We start from the raw sequence: 17,692 nt of genomic DNA on the forward strand, positions 1-17,692 counted from the left end.
CGATCTTACTGTTGGACAGGGAGCATTTCATACCTGAAATTCATCTTCTGCTTTTGACAGAGACAAACCAGCAGCCATCAAATACCCAGCTACGACTTTAGTTTATGAAACGTGGATAGGCATTTCAAAAATGCAGTTTTATAGGCTTTTTAATGATTTACCTTTCAGCAGCTTTGCTTCATCTTCAGGTTTTGAAGCCACCGCTGAGCTCTCGCAGTCCCACCCCAGCTCTGCTCGGGTCATTGAGGCTGCACAAGTCCTCAAGAGCTGTTGGGGCCCTAGGGAGGGCAGCAAGATAATTAGTTGTTGTCTAAGCAACTGACTTATTTATAATCACTTTTTATGATTAACGTCATTACAATTAACTTAACACTGATTGTTTATATTTAATTTATAATTATCTAAATTGCAGGCAGACTAGACAGTGCTTAAGATACCTGCGTCTTTGCAGCTGAATTCTGCTTTTAAATATAGGACTCTGCTAAAACCGAAGAAGAAAAAAAGTGAATCATTTAATACATGCTGGTTTTCCTTCACAACAAACTTTCCTGCGTTTAATTTTTTCTAGCTACATAAAAATACCTCACTGCTGATGAGCATCTCTAGAATAACAAACCTCGTATATACCTGTGTGTGTGTGTGCACGTGGCCAACAACTCCCCCCAAAAAACCTGTTCGCCATTAAACTGGGGCCCGCAAGCCTTGTGAAAGCCAAATATGAAAACAAAGCGTGTTCATCAGAGGAGGAAAGAAAGTCTGGGAGACAGCAGATGTAAAACTCCAGCTTTCAATAAACTCCAGCAAATAACCAATGAAAGAATAATGAGTCGAAAGACACCGGGCCAAACTCCGTGCTGGCACAACTCCATCCGAGCCGGTGGAGATGGGCCAGCAGCGGATGTTTCCCACTTCGTCAGTTCAACGTGAAGAGTTTATTTTCCAAGTCACCCCTCTCTCCTCTAACTTCAATTCCCTGTCATTGATCGATGGGTGTCCCCAGGATGCTGAGTGGAGAAATCTTGTCGCTTACACAACTGGTACTTTGCTGCATAAAGACAAAAGTTCTCCAAGCCTGGAAATGGCAAAGAGATTTATATTTTTTCCTTCGAGAGGCTGCCAAAAATAGAAAATAAAAAGAAAAAATATAAACAAGAAGCTGCACTTTCTGAGGACACTGCCAATTTTTTAAAAGGATAATCCCAGTAGATACAGCATTACACGACAAAAGTCCCATTGTGGAAATACTGCCAATTTTTTAGATGTCGGTATTTAATCTCTTTGCAATAATATTAGTCCAACTGTGCTTTAATTTTTATTTTTTACAGTGGCTAATAACATATTTGTTTACACTATAACAGCAACATATGGTCTGAAGAAGCTTAATTTGCTCTGCAATTAATAGCAGCATGCAAATCCACACACAGCTAATATGGACTGAACCAACAGACGGAGAGTCATTGATGTTAGAGCTGAAATGCAGAGAGGAGGGGAATATTTGCCAAGCACCTGACTATCTTTCAACCTGATTTTCTTCCCAGAGCGGCTGATAAAGGCAACAACAGGTTAAATCCAGCTCTATTGAGGCAAAACTTCTAGTTTTATTTGCAGACAAAATTTTGTGGGATTTGCAAAGAGGTTTTTAAGGAGCTGGGACCCAAAAAGGACTCGGGGCAGGATTTTTCCAGGAGACAGAGCACAAATCCAGGATCGTCACAGCACCAGGAGCAAGAATGTACTGGTAAGATATAACGAGAGGCTGAGTAGGAAGAAGCCACAGTGGAACGGCTGTGAAAACACCAATGGGGCATTCAGGTCTGAGTAAGGAAAGAAACCCCCTTGCTATTAGTATTTGTACATAAAACATTTAAAGTTTGGTAGCGTATATAGAGAGATATAACATTATCGCAGTGCCGTAACAATATGAAGAGTGATTTCATATAGACATTGAGGGTTTTATCTTCAGTATAAATATACCAGATAAATAATAACAAGTTTAACGGCAGCTCATTTGCAACAGCCCAGCACCGCTGTCCCCTCCGCTCGCCCAAGACCCCAACCCTGGCCATTCATCACCCACAGGACAGGAGCTGCTCGCGTGGGATTGTTCACCTGTCACTTTGCTTTGCTGCAAAGTCCTTTTTACAAGCGGGCAGGGCTGGACACGGCGAGCCGGGGCTTTGAGAAAACGGGCCCCCCGCGGAGGGGATGGAGGCAATAAAGCCCGACCCCACCGCGCATCGCACGGGGCTTTCACCGGGCAGCGAAGCAGCAGGAGCTGGGGAGCAAGCGAGCAGAAGGTCACCGCGTTTTGAAGAGAGAGGCTCTGGGGAATGTCTCTGGTTTGCCCCCGCGATAGGATTTCCTGGCTCTTTTTCTAATGATGTGGTTGCCCAGGGTTGTTCGGCTTTAATGAAGCGATTCATGTCCGGTTTGCTAATCGCGTTGGAGAGGTGCAGAGCTGCCCCTGGCTCACGTCTCTTGCTCTGAAGATGGATATTTTCTACTTTGGCTAAAGGGAAAGAAATTGGGTTAGATGTCTGATATTGGACAGCCACTCCCCAGGTGTTGTATGGCAAGTAGTCCCCAATGGGCCACAGGTACCCATAAAGGTAAAATGTCCAATTCACATGATGCAGCTAAAATCGCTTGACTCTAGTCTATTAGGAGAAAAGTTCCTTCAGAGACAGGCTGACCTGGGAAAGAAGCCACATCCCTTTCCTGAACCTCGTCACAGTAGATACTTTTGCTTTTCCTCAAGCCCCAGCCTCTGGAATCACATCATTACAAGGTAACTCAGCTCTAATTAAAAAAGAAATAGAAGAAATGTTAAATGTTTCTCAGCCTTGTATTTGAGGCAGCTGAAACAATATATATCTATGAAGCATCATCAAATTAAAAGTTCCCCTGCTACCACTGTTATTATTATTATCACTAACAACTGCCAGAACATTTTCATGATGCATCATGATGCTTTCATGATGCATCCCAAGTTATTAATATAAAATTTGAGTGTTCAAATCCATGTTATAACATTTAGCTGTGATGGGAGGGCAGGTTCCCCCAAAACATTGGCCAGTTGCGCTGGGCAAGTGCTTCCCATGGGTTGGCAAGGACAGCAAAGCTCTGGATGGGACAGGAGCTCCAGACCACCAAGAAGAGCAATAGGACACAAACCCCACAGATGAGCCTTCCCAGGGATTTCCACCATCCATATCTGCCAGGAGGGAACTGAAGCAGAATGATTTCCCCAAATGTAGATTTCATCGCTTAAAAGGATTCCCCGTGTAGCAGCTAATCCACGCTACGTCGCGCTGAAAGGGTCAGCAGCACTATCTGCCTGCCCGAGCAGGGGGAGGAGAGCCCAAGGGGACCCCATGCACGTGCACGGCTGCAAACGGGGGTGTCCCGTGGAGATGGCCCCTCTGCCATGCTCTCGCCTCTCTCCAAAGCAAAGCGGATTAGCAGCTCGCTTTCGATCGGGCTGAATTATGAGCATAGCATTTTGCCGGACATTTTACATGAACCAGAAGATGTGTTATCTGATGAAAATTGCTTAATTTAATATCCTGGCCTGACAAGCACTGAACTGTACATCTCCTGGAGAATTTACCAGTGCAGATGATTTTACTTAGCTGGAAGGATTAAGCAAGTGGACCCCTTTTTCTTCTCTCCAAAACTCACAGCAGAAAATGGCCCAGAGAAACTGTGAGGAGCTGGTAGTGCCACAATTACCAGTACATTGAGGAAAAACAAAAAATTGGGGTCTATATCCATCGGAAAACGTTGCAGAATTGCACTGCTTGGGAAGGCAGAGTAAAAATGCCAGGAGGCGAATCAGATCTAGCTCTTAGACTTGCCTTGAGGATGCAGGACATATCCCTTTACCATGTGAAGACCAAGCTTCAGAGCTGGTCTTTTAATAGCTATGGTGCTCTGATAAACATGAAGCCCTCCTGGAAACTGTCTGCGGGGCGGGGGGAGCAGAGGCAGACCCACTTGTGTGCTTGTTTTCACAAAGAAGCTCTTGTAGGCTGAGCCATAAGCGGGGAATCTGTGGGTAGGTTCAAAACACAACCATAGTGCAGAGCAGAATTGTCCTCAAGCCTCTGCAAATCCACAAGGAAGCAAAAGTCACAGATAAAGCATCCTCTATCCTGACCTTTCTCCTTAAACAAAAAAAGACACCAGCAGTCTGCAAAGATGGATAAACCTTTCCTACTAACTGCACCGGGGAAAAGAAAACAGATGGACAGCTCTGTATAAAGCAGACGCTGCCAAAGCACATGCCATCAGGCAGCTGAGAGCTGAAGGGTCCTGAATTACCAGCCTCTCTTGAAGATCCTGCCATAAACTAGTTGTATGTATTCCCCACACTTCAGTATGGGGCTCCTTCCATTGCTGTAGACCTAATACATGAGCGTAATTACATAGGCTTTATCCATGCTGGCAATCTTCTCCAAATTCAAGGCTTTTATTATAATTGAAGGCTATTATGATTTATGGTTATGTTTTTAAACAACCCCTAATTAAGTGGTAGAACTCATTGTCATAGGAGAAGCCAAAAGCATAAATGGGTTCAAACAATTAAAAACATTGAAAGATCCATTAAGGGTAATTACATGCAAGTATGTAGATACTACCCATCGCTCAGGAAGCCCTTGAGCTGTAAATTGCCATGAGTTGGAAGTGCCATAGGAGGTATTGCCAGAGGCTTGCCATGGTCTTATATCTCGCCTTAAGCATTTGCCTCTGGCACCACAGCCAAGATATTGGGCCAGATGCATCTTTGATCTGAACCAGCCCTTCTGTTCTGACATCTACATAGCATGGCCTCTAACAGATCTGATCATTCCAAAAGGCACTAAGCCAGGACAAGTCCAGATCTGTAGACCTGACTTAAAAGCTGTATCATCTCCATCTAGAAGACCGAGCCAGAACTTCAGGTCAGGAGATTGGCACATCTTCCAAGCTTCAGCCTCAATAAGTCCTTCAAAAGGGAGTTTTCATTAAAGGAATTTTCTACAACTGGGAAGAAAACCTTAAAAAACAAATGTTGCAACGTGTGCTACAGTTTTCTGGTTGCGTAAGTTGGCAATCCTTCAAAAAAAAAAAAAAAGTACCAGGGGAGAACAAGAACATCATCTCAGCTCTCAAAACATGCAGCTGAGCTTCCCACCATCGTGGTGACGGCAGGGGTCAGCATAGCCAAAGTGCAAGAGATGAGCTGTTGCCTGGGGAAACCACCTTCCCAGGTGAGAGGTGGCCCCTGCATTTGCAGGATTCAAACAGTTCCCCCTTTGAGAGGAAACTTGATGGACTTTGGGTCTTACCTCGAGGTGGTGTTTTTATGCTGTCCCAGGCAAACACGCTGTCAGCAGACGTCAGTTTGGCAGAGCTGCTCGTTGACTTAGCGTTGGGGAAAAACATCCTTAGTTTCAATCAAAGCAGCTGAAGAATGATCCAGTCGAGCCCTTTGGTGCACTAAATGGACACAGCCAGGGATACATCAAGAGTATAAAGATTTTTCATAACAGTTGAAGAGCTGCTTCTAGAATACCTATTTCAAAGCATCTCTGCTTTTGGCAACGCTTCAGTGTACATCAGAGAGGGCAAAACTTCAAACCTTCTTTCCTGTGACCAGTGATCTATCAGGAAACCCTCAGGACATGGCAGGAATTTGGGTTGTTTTTGCAGGGACAGGAGATGCCAGGCAGGTGCTGGAATCCCATCACCTGGTTATCACGGGTGATCTGAAGTACCATCACAGGTAGTCAAGAGTCATTCTAAGGGACAAAAAAGGAAAAGGCCTAAGCATTATTAAGCAATTCAGTTATTAAGCAATATTTCCCAGACTTTAGCTCAGGGACTCCTCCAGCCACTATAGATACTCTCTTGTGTAATAAAAATGGGCTGAACTGAAGCTAGCTGAGCTCAAATCTAACAGTGTTTGGGCGCCTGACACCCACTGGTGAAAATTAGGTGCCTAAAAGCCTTCAAGATCTTTGGTGGGATCTGCTCAGCCACGCACAGGCTGCATAGGAGAATGGAGTGTGAAAATGAGCATATTCACAGGCATTTTGTTAGAGCTGTAAATGACGGTACAACATAAAACACAAAGGAAAATCTGGCCCTAAGATTCAGGACTATGCCTTTAGCAGGGGGAGGGTGGGTATTTTGCAAGGACAGAGAGATGTCATAATCAAAATTAGCTCTTTAACTTGTTCTTAAATGGAAATCAAAGGGATCATCATCTGAGAAGTCTCAACATTCAGTCTCTGAAATTTTCCACCCACTGAATTTTTGGCCAGCCCAGGCCTAGCACAGACTTCCCTGCAGTGTCTTAGGCTGGCTAAAGAAAGCCTTAGCAAATAATAAATGCCAGGCTTGTGGGCATGGAGGGGTAGGATTACACAGCACCTCCCTGCCATCAGCCTGGGAGGAGACACATCGCATTAGGCAACACCAAAGGGGAGGTGACAGCCCTGGAGAGGCCACAGCACTGAGTGGCAGGGGGACAGGAGAGCCGACAACAGCTGTGGCCAAAGCAAAGCATCTCGCCAGAGCCTGGGTGGGAGGAATGATACACACGTTATACTGCAGATAGAAGAGCAGAAGAAGGGGACAGGCTCAGGAGCAGGTTGGTTTAATGTAAACCTGGTTTAATATAAACTAAGCTCTGGCTTAGCAGCAACCAGAGCAGTCTCAGTGCAGCCTGTTGGTTTAATCAAGCCTTCAACAGCCCCCCAGGAGAGCCAAGCAGGTCCAAGACAGTGGCTGATATACCAACAAACAGACCTAAGAAGCCTTGAATCAGGAAATAAGTTTTCCTAGGTTGCTGCAGCTCCACCACATCTTCTGCATGTCCAGGTGGGGCTGGGACACCTTCCCTCTACTGAGGACATTGTCCCAGCTTGACGTCAGTTGAGCACCCAGTGACAAATGTCGCCCTCCATCCCACTGCAGCCACAACAATCCACACCAATTCCTCCATCCCAGAAATTCCTCCGTTCCAGCAAACCTACCTTCTCCTGCCCAAACCCTCCAGCACCGCCAGGGAAATAACCCACCTTTATTTATAACCCACCCTTGTTTATACCCCATGTATAACGTGGACAGCCAGGCACCACTGTAAGCACACAGCTGTCCTAGCATGGCACACTAAATACAGGAAACTTTTAATATTCCCCTTTTGCCAAGAAGATTTTGAGAGGCCAGTTTTGTCAGCAGCTGCAAGACAGAAGCACAGACTAGAGGACAAACATTTTGGCGAGGGAATGAATGTGGCACAAAGCTGGAAAATAAGGTACTCTAGAAAAAGAAGTATTTTAGGCTCATGAGAAGGCGGGATTCTTTTCAGCTTTCCAGACAGATTATATTGGCCAGTTCACATACCATTTATCACCTTACCCAACAATTTACAACCTGCAGGGTTTGCTCTTTTTAGCCCAGCAAAACACTCTTGGCTTTGCATGTCTTGTGTGGGTGAAGTCACCAAGCTGGCATAGGTCAACCTGCTCTCTGCCCATGCAGAAGTGCTTACGTAACAGGACAATTTAATTGCAACAATTTTGCTTAGGCAAATGAGCCAGTTAAGATTTCCTATTGCTGTTCATTGCAAGGAATATAAGTGTTTTCTATAGCCATCGCTTCAAAGCGGCTCCTGGATTAAAAATCCCTATTTGGAGAAGGAACAGGAGAGCTGATTTTGTTTGTGTGGTTGCTTTCCTCCTCTATTTCTGATTTGACTTAACACAAGAGTATGTTCAGGTTGTAGGAGGTGACCTGCTTAACCATCGAAAAACCTGTTTCAAAGGAACAGCCTTTCCTCCGGGCAGCCAAGCTGTGAATTTACCCACTCTCCAGAAATCCATGGCACAGCCAGATCCCTTCAGACAAGAATGCAGACGTGTCAAATCTCAGGCACCGAGCGGGAGATGCAACAGTCTGCTCTGACCCTCTGCTCCCTTCCCGGCTCTCCCCTGACCCCGGGTGACTGTTTGGCCAAGCACCCATCCCTGGTGCTGGGGGTGGTCCCAGGGCTGGAGAGCAGCTGTGAGCCTGCATCCCGCTGCCAGAGGATGCTCAGACACTTCTCTGCTGTAGCTGTTCTCCTCTGGTGCCCTTTCCCTCCTCACTGTGTGGTGAAGCACAGCGTAGTCTCACATGTCAACACTGGACAAATCGGAGAATGGTCCATCTCCAGTTTGGGAGCACCTTCATCCTGGCTTGCGCAGACTATCCCAGAAGAATGCATCTGTCTCAGTCCAGGATCATTTTTGTAAAGCAGGAGAGAAGATAGACTCTTCCCCCTGTTTGGGTTTTTTTTTTTTTCCTGATTTATTTATTCATTGCATAACAGCTTGTCCACAAACATCCCAGCTTGGTTAAATCTTTGACATGTAAAACATTTCCAGAAATTCTTGCTGCCATCCAACAAGAAAAATGGGTAAGATTTGACTCTTTTTATTCCTTTTTTAAAGACTCCTTACTTTTCTTCAGTTTTCTTCTTTCCAGTGCGACTTCGTCTCTGGCTTTCCCAAAGCAAAGCGCTCATTTATCAGGCTTGCAAGTTCTTACGCATTGGCAGACTCCGCGGCTTTCCGCTTGGCTCGGGGCTTTGAGCCACCATATGGAACGAGTTGCACGTTTTCACTCCTTATCGGAGTTTAAGATGGAAATATTTCCTTGGTTCTTCTCGGGGTATTTTTGCAATTGCACACATGCTGGGAGCATTTAACCCTGACATTGCTGATGAGTAGCTGTTACTATTAAAATGCCATCAAAGATTGAACTGAAAATCTTTTAGAGTGAGCTACGCCAGCGGTTTGATTCTGTTCCTGGTTACAAATAGTTCCTTTAATAGTTTTGGAGTTATATGCATATAACAGAGAGGAATCTGGCTAGCTGTCTATTTGTCTGTCTGCTTGTCTCTCTAAAGAGACAACTTTTTCTCCCTTTCTGCACACTGATCCAGTTTTGCTGCAGTGCTGTTGTACTGGAGACGGTCTGAAGAAATCAGAGAAGCTCTTCTATCTCCATCCTGCCTTTATTAAACTAGATGACAGCTGAAGACAGGCAATTTTTCAGGCACAGACCTTCCATGCATGAGTCTAGCACTGCTATGCATCTAGCTGAGGAAATGCTTTCTCTGTTCCATCCAAAGATGAGCATTGTGCTCAGGGTTTGTTCCAGCCCCTCTTTTTAGCACAGGTTAACAGCACCATCATGGTAAGAGGAGCGTAATCCCAAAGCCAGGCTCTCTAGATTAACAGTGATAGAAACAAATGCAGAGTGGTCCTCTAAGATCACCTCTAGCCTGGGAAGTCCAGGAGGTGGTAAAACCAGCTTGAACTCTCTCTCTGGTTTCCTCCATCAAGTCACATCAACACACCAGTAACACATCTGGGAAGCAGCTTTCCTGCATTGCCAAGACCATGCTCCAAGACGCTTCAAGAGATACCAGAACCAAAGCCAAACAAAACCTGAGATCAGGAATGGCCACTATGAGCCCCGATTCACAGGTCCACAGCCCTGCTAAGGAGCCCAGGACATGCAAAGGTCTGGCTGTCCCAGCACAGGTGAGAGGAAACAAGTTGGGTTCCATCTCTCCTGCTCTTCCCCATGCTCTACACATCATCAGGTTCTGTTTCTGTTTAAGCCACCGCTTCCAGCTTTACATCCAAGGTTTAGGTCTTTCCTCATGAAATATTCAAGCCTAGAAACTCTTGGATTATATCACTGCGGATGGACGCATGTATTTTTTTTTAACAAGTTAGGACATATACTAATTTACACATCCTAGGTAAGCCAAAACTGGAGGATGAAGTCACTAAATCCACTTTCATAGAAGAATCACAGCAAAACTTAGAGGGTAAATATGAAGCAAGACCTTGGCCTGAGACCTCAGTGCTTCTTCCTCAGGGTCTCTTTCAAGGACATGAGGAATTTCCATAATGTCCCACAACAAAGGCTAAAATCTGGATCAATTCAGTCTGCATTGCACTTGACAGCTTGCTGCAGCTCAAATACATCATTGGACTCTGTAAAAATAGACTTTTCATACTTGTCAGTTCTGCTTTTCACATTGTATGTGGTTTCTGGACACATTAAGGCTAGTTCTCCCTTACCCCAAAACTTAGTCCACAGTGGTGGAATACATAGTCCTTCAGTGGGAAGGGAATTAAACACAACTTTTTGGCTAAGGAATGCTGCCAGAAGGTTGTAAAGTAATATTATTATAAACAGAAATCGGAGTCTGGTGTCCATGTATCTGAGATTGAACTTCAGCCCTCCATTTGGTTATTCTTAGATGTTTTCTTCCATATTGTCTTTACCTGATTTGTACAGTTGGCCTTGGAGCATTTCACTGGGAGCACCATGTTTTTCCACCAAGCTTAACCTTAGTCTCACATTAGATCCACTGGTTTCAGCACTAGCTCCACTAATTCCAGCATTAGTTGCAGCTGCCAGAACTTCACCTTCAGTGAACATGCATCACCATTGATCTCCAGAGTTGTTACAAGAAAAAAACATGGTTACCATGGAAAACATTGCTGATACTAGTTTGCATGTCTGCTTTTTGTTTTTCTGTGCTTATAGTTAATATAGCAAGAAAAAAAAAAAAAACAAACAGAAATGTGTGAAACCCTGCTTTTCAAAATCTCTCTCTTTGTAGTAGAAAAACAAGCACATCTAAAAGATTGAGAAGAGGATGCTGCAGTTGGGGTGGGAGATGGGACAATTGGTGCATAGATTTTATTTATCCGTACCTGTTTTCATGAATCCAGAGACAAGGGAGCTAGACAGAGCCGTGTGTTCTGCGGTAGGAGGTGAATGATCTCCTCATGGCCAAAGAGATTCACCAAAGGACTAGAAAGCAGGAACCCATTCATACCATGGAGCACATGCACCACCTAAGGCAGGTGGAACTGCTGAGCATCCCTGTTTGGATGGGAACCTCAGCCAGCCCCTTTACTTATAACCAAACCTGAGCCAGCCAAAGAATTTCCTTTTTGCTTATAACTAACGAACCTGTGAGAGCTCCACGATCACAGATCCCTTCGGACACTTGGGCAAAGCCATAGGAAAAAAAAAAGCACACATACAAACCTTTTGCCAACTTTAACCTCCATTATAGGAAGGCCAAATATTTTGAAAGTCTCATTCAACTTCCCATGCGCTGTCTCCTCCCACACCAGCCTGTTCAATACAGAGAGGCAGCTGACCCAAGGGAGAGTTTGGGTTGAGTTCCTAGCAAGAAAACGACATTTTCCCACTGTGGTAAGCCTGGAAAGGCACTATGTTAGCATCGTCCAAGTCAATTTTTTCTTTATGTTCAAAGGAAACCCTAGATATGTTTTCTAAATTGCTTTCCAGCCCTTTCAGCGAACAGGAGGCTTTGAAAATACATTCTGAAATCCTTCTCTTCATCTAGATGCATCTGTTCTTTTTCTTCTCCATCTGGACAGCAGCACAGGTACGCAGACTAGACCCTGGCCTTTGGCCGACATGATCTTTCCAAGTAATATTTGGACACAGTATGAAAAATCAATCCAAAGCTCACTCCGCAAAGGGCTTTTATTTCCATTCGAGTCCACTTCAAGGGGTTGCAACGGGCTTAGTTTTGTTATTTTTGTTCCTCTTTCCAAAATAATAGCTGAGCGATCCAAAGCTTGGGTTTATTAGACTGTTGCTGAAGAAGTGAATAGCAGAAGCTGCGTCTCTTTGCCTGTATCTCTAGAGCAGAGTCTTGACCACTAATTGTGCATGAGATTAAGTCCCCGCTGTCATTCTCTAATTCAAGATCAGACTCCTGGACTGACTTCAGACAGTTGTATTAGGCAGAAATAAGAGCTGGCACAGGCAAGCGATGCCGTTATTCATCCAGGGGGAAGAGCAGAGCTCTGAAAGTGACATTGGCTGGTGGAGATCAGGCACCTCCTGGCTGTGAGGTGGCTTGTTCACAGGGCCAGGATAGAGGGTTCAAGTTGACACATCTGACACGGGCCATCTACTGCCACTTCTGCAATTAAAATGCAGTGAAGAGAGAGGCAGAGGGAGAGATGCAAGGCCAAAAGAAGAGATAACTAATGACTAAGAGAGAACTAATAACTAATGCCAGATGCTTCAGGAGAGAAAGAAGGAATCAGATCTACCTGCAATTTCAAGGACATCATACAAGTCCGGGAGGAACATCTCTGCCAACTTCTCCCAAGGATCCAAGTTCACAGAGCAGGTGTTTGGGAACTCATGGAAGGAATGAGAGAGCTGAAGTGTGGGAAACTGAAGGAGCCAAGGCTTCCCAGCGGGGCAGCACCACAATGAGTTTGGGAAGAGGAAACCAGCCTCCAAGGTCACCTCCCCTGCCAGGAGGTTTGCTGCCAAGGGGTGACAGAGTGACACTGTGTCCTAGGGGTGACAGGGCCACCAGGAGGGCTGCGACCAGCAGGAACACTGGCTGGAAAGGCACAAATGAGGACGGGACTAAAGGAGAAAAGAGAGGTGAAGCACATCCATGTGCAGATGAGAAACTTGGAGCTTGCTTCTCCAAAATAAACGCTTGGCCTTCCGAGCTTGACATCCTGCCTCCCCAGGCAGCCAGGACACTATTCCTCCCGTGGAATGAGCCACCCTTTCCATGCACAAAAATGCACTTTTTTTTTTTTTTCCTCTTTTTTCCCCTCCTTTTTTGGGGCCAGATGGGAGGAAGTCTTTAGTGTAGATTCAAAATGGCCAATGTCTTTTCCAGTCATGGTAGATGCTATCATCTCCCTGCACAGAACACACAGCCCCTGCCATGACCTAGAATTATACAAGAATTTCTTCTTTAAAGACTTCTTCAACCACTTCCTTTTATTTTATTCCCTTCTCTTTCAGCTGGGAGGGGCACAAGAGGAAGGACGAGGTTAGGATTTTAGCAGAGATTCACAAACTCAGATCCAGACTGAATTAATTCTGATCAAACACCAGTTTCCTAATTGTTTGCCAGTCCAACAGTCAATTCCACTGACAGACCCCCTTCCCCTGTCCCACTGTATACAGCCCATTTTGCGAAGGAGCTGATTGCGCATGAGTTTTGTTGACATCCAGGTTGTAAACCAGTGATTAATCCAAGTGCAGCAAGATTGGAGCCAGGTCCTAGAAAGCATTTTTTGTGGTTTCTATAGACAGCTATTCCCCTTTCCCTTATGAATTGCCTTTCATGTTCATCTCTGAACTCAAGAAAAAACAAAAACATCTCACTTTTTAACTCTGAAGCAATGTTTTCTTTCTCTCAATTCACTTGGGCCAGCAAGAAAGTTTCCACAGATTTTCCCAGGTCTCTTCTTTAAGAACAGATCAAAACTATTCACGGGAAGCAGTCCTGATCTTCTTGCAGACTGAAATGTTTGCTTTGGAGGGCAGAAGAACATATATGTCAGTGGGGTGGAAAATGGGGATTAAGTATTCTCATGCAGCTATTGATCTCCTGGGTCCACCTCTGTGAAACAGTTGAGCAGGTGCATAACTAAATTCACTGCCAAAAAACAAAACTGCAAAGTGAGCAGAGCTAGTTCAAGCATGAGAACGGTGCTGGTGAAGATGCAGTAGTGTGGGCTCCACACCTGCCCAATATCAGAGATTGTTTGCAGTTTGTGCAACCACAGCAATCTCACCTTCACTAAACTTGTGTCCAAAGGCTGGATGATTCCTTGAAGTCAACAGATCTAAAACAAATGTTTGATGTTCAGTATTTGGGTTTTTCACTTACCTAAGGCTTGGTGAAATACAAGTGCTCCCTAAGGCTAGTCCTTGGGCAAAGTTCTTGGCTTTACAAAGGTCATCTCCCTCTCCTGCAACCCTCGCCAAGTACAGGGAAACCAGAGTGTTTGGCACTCTGCATTGGTCTCGCAAGCCCAAGCCCACATTTGCTGGAAAAGCGCCTCACTCCATCACCTAGCACGCTTGCCAGCCTCTGTAGATGTTGGTTTGGAAGGGATTTGGCATCTGTGGGGTGAACAGTAAGAAAAAGGCCACAGACTCAGTGAAGAACTATAGGAGCCCAAGAGGGGCCACGCTTGATGAGCCAGAAGCCACCCAAAGCTCCTCCCTTCCAAACGGGAGGAGGAGAAGTTGTCTTATTTTTTTAATCGTCATACTTGGGTGAGCCATGGAACTTTCTGCTAAAGAATCCATCATTTTTGTACCCCTGGCAGGTCCACAGCTACCTTATACCTAAAGTGAAAAGGAAGCCCCGGACCAAAGGGCTTAAGCCAAAGCATGGTTGTGTCAATGGTACCTGTGCCATTTACCACACTGATCCCTCGATTGCAATAAATTTAGTTAAAGCAGAGATATTTCAATTTTGAAAGGCTGACCTACTGCCCACCAAAGAGAAGGGAAAATTTGTCCTTGATTTGAAAAGCTGCATCGGGCTCCTGGGTGTTGAACCACAAAGTCAGCCCTGGGGAAAGCCTGAAGCCAGGCGGTTTCCTTTTGTAGCGCTGTATCTCGCTTTCTATTTCTAGTGCACTTTAAAGTCCAGGAGGTTTTGTGCTTCTTATCGCTTCCAAGCAGTGCTATAACACAAGCAGCAAGCAGCAGACAGTCCGTGCCAAAGCATGAGTTAGGAAACAGGCCCATTGGGGATTTTTTGTTGTTGTTGCTGCTGCGATTATTATAGTTTGTTGTTGACTTTGTCTCTGCTTTGAAAGAATGTAAACACCAGCAAGAGCAAATATCAGAATAGAAACTCCATTTCTGTTGATCCAGCCACCATTTCCCATTTCTGTTTATCTTTCTGTCTAGGCATACGAGAGGCTCGGAGCAGAAATCTGAGCCTGTGCCAATGCAGTGTCCTCACCCAAAGCCCGTGCACCGTCTCGCAGTGCTGGGACATCCCTACAGCCACGTGCTTTATCTGTGTTTTTGCTGCGGTACTGACCTGCAGTGCCTCTTGGAGCCAAAGGACACGCGCCTTGCTTAAATAAAAGCCTGGATGGGGAGCTTCAATTTGATGCCTAAATTTTAAACTGCCAAAACTGGATTATGAGGATGCCCAGCCTGGACTGCAAGAGCAGTTGGTCTCTCTGGGAGATAGTTTTCTTGCACAAAGAAAGCATATTTGGGGAATTCACCCTGGAAGAGCGATGAGTGCTGCACTCACCAGGGGATTGCAAGTGCTGGTACAGCCTGTGCAAGCTAAAGGCTCCCAAATATATTTCAGTGGTTAAGTATCTTTTTCAGCAGATTAATGATTATGGTGCTCATAGGAACATGCATCTTGTATTTGCGTCCAGCTGATGCAGCTCACCAGCACATTCCCCCAGAAAAGCTCATGGGCTCTGCTCCATCCAGACCTGCTCTCCTCATGTCTTGGTTCAAAGCCGCCTCATATACAACAAGCCAGAGGGGGATTTGTTGGAAAAGCCCCTTTCAGGTGGGCATTAGGGCAGTCAGGACACAGATCCCAACAAACAGCCATACAGAGAGTTCTCAGAAAGGGCTGTGAGCCCCAAAACACATCCCTGGTGCAGCTTATTGCACCTCATCCCCCCATATTTGCTTTCACTCCTTTCCCTCCAAGCTCCTCACACACAGTTCTTTTCCTATAAAAATGTCTAGCTATGCCTTAAAAGCAGATACGACATTTGTGGCCTTCTTGGCAACTGTCCCCGTCATTCTACTGCCCTGTCAGTGACGAGCTTTGTCTGGAATACCCATTTTTCTAATAGCCAGACAGTTGTCCCACTGACTTTGCACCTTCTCCCCAAGACCAGTATGAGCCACTTACCCTGCTCAGTCCCTTTCCATGTGGAAAACCTCAGTTTAGGGGCTTATGTCCCCCACAAAAGAGTAAGCTCTGGATCCAGACTCCTCCTGATTGCCCCAGCCCATAGGACAGTAACATCTTTCCTAACAACCACAAGCAAAAGCAGTCATTGGTGTGATCATCCTCCCAAAGTGATGCCATGACTGTATCTCATCTAAATTCCCAGCTGATTCCTTGGTGAAGGGAACCCCAGTGTCTCATATTTTTTTTCTGGCTGTGGTTTTTACCCCGTTGTACCTTTAGATTTGAAGGCATCAGAAGATTTCTGTGATTTATGAGAAGACTGTGTCTTCCTCCTTTCCCTTTTGTTCTAACAGTCTGGCTTCTCAACATGACCTCAAAAGTATTCTGATGTCTCATCCTATGGTTTCAGTTGTGCACATTTTTGTGCCAAGAGTGATTATTGACCAGGAATGAAAGAGATGTTGTTATTTAGGCTCTGGAAAGCAGAACAGAAAGAAACAGCTTGGTACCTTGTCTTGAGTAAGAGCAGAAGCAAAGTCTATAAAGCTCTCTGCTCACTCCCTTTCGGACACATCTTTCAAAGCTTCACCTCAAAATGTAAAATTCCAAAAGCTACAATCTTATCAAAGGAGAGGGAACACAGCCCAGTCATTGTCATTCCCTAGAGAATTCAAAATGACATGAAAACAAACCCAAAGATTACACTGCGGGAAACTCTACTGATGCATTTGAAAGACAGTATATGTATGGTTGCACATTCCAGACCCTTGGACGTTGCGAGCTACAAGGACACTCAAACTCCTTCATTTTGTCAATATTAATAAGATGTAGCTTGAGGTCATTGCTCACACCAAAAGCCAAAGCTATCCAGCTCCTCTTATCTGCTCCCCTGTCTTTATCCAGCTGGAAAACACTGCGTATTCATTTAGCCATCTTTCAGACGCCGTCTAGTTATTCATTACATCTTCAAATGGAGGCTCCAGTGCCTCGGACAATGTTGAGCACTTGAAAGAGGAGAGATGGACTTATCAGGGCTGTGGTTTTGCACTTGTGGCCATCGTTCCCTGGGGGCCCTGTGGCTCACATTCAAAGGGAAGGGCTGGTGCCAGCAGGCTTGACACTCACCCCTGTGTTGGGAAACTTTTCAGAGACTCTGGACAGACAGCAGATCAAAATGATGGTAGCGGAAGAGAAAAAGGAGGGTGTGGAAGCCCCTCAGGAGATGCAGAGGAGCAGAGATAGGACAAGAGTACAACCCAGTTCTATTTTCTTTCATTTCCAGTGTAATTTCTGACATTACATTTATTCCAAGAGGAGCCAGCCTGGATGGATGGGCACCAGAGGAGATCTACAGAGCTACAGTGGACTAGGAGACAGAAGCACTGAACCCACCGTGGTACAGAATACAGTTTGTACCCAGCTCTGCTGCACAATTCCCAGTCAACGTGTCCAACTCCCAGAGCCCAAAGAGCTACTCACCAGTTGCTGTATCTCAAAACACCATCTCCCCGAGTTCGGCTCCATCAGGTACCACACAGGATAACAGTCCCTCTCCTTGCAGGGAAACTCAAGCCCAAAGGCGCATGCTGGGAGTCCCTGAAACAATCTTCTCCCAGCTGAAGCAGACGCCCTTCCATCACACTGAATTGCTCCCAGCTGCCAGGAAGGAGGAGCAGGGGTGACTGATGTTAGCCGAGTGAATAGCAAGATGGACAGGCAGACAGACAGAGAGATGTATTATATACATACACACACATATGCCTACACATTGAGTTGGATGCATTGAGAGAATTACAGTTTCTCGAAGCAAATTTCTGCCCCACAGCCTATTTGACCTCATATTCTGTTTCTCCCTCGCTAAGATAATAATCTCACTTGTGGAACCTTATCAAGTGATGTTTGACAACCCGGTAACTA

At 45.3% G+C, this 17,692-nt stretch overlaps 1 long non-coding RNA gene across 1 annotated transcript; it reads right to left on the reverse strand.

Moving 5' to 3' along the window:
* Positions 1 to 476: 476 nt before the first annotated feature.
* Positions 477 to 17,384, reverse strand: LOC110357228 (uncharacterized). The gene is made up of 4 exons (XR_002410767.2): positions 17,255 to 17,384; positions 5,624 to 5,783; positions 5,331 to 5,481; positions 477 to 2,509 (listed from the first exon to the last, which is right to left on the reverse strand). It is a non-coding gene; the product is annotated as an uncharacterized LOC110357228 (long non-coding RNA).
* Between the last annotated feature and the right edge of the window lie 308 nt (positions 17,385 to 17,692).

This window comes from Columba livia, chromosome 17, assembly GCF_036013475.1.
Source record: "Columba livia isolate bColLiv1 breed racing homer chromosome 17, bColLiv1.pat.W.v2, whole genome shotgun sequence".
NCBI lineage: Eukaryota > Metazoa > Chordata > Aves > Columbiformes > Columbidae > Columba > Columba livia.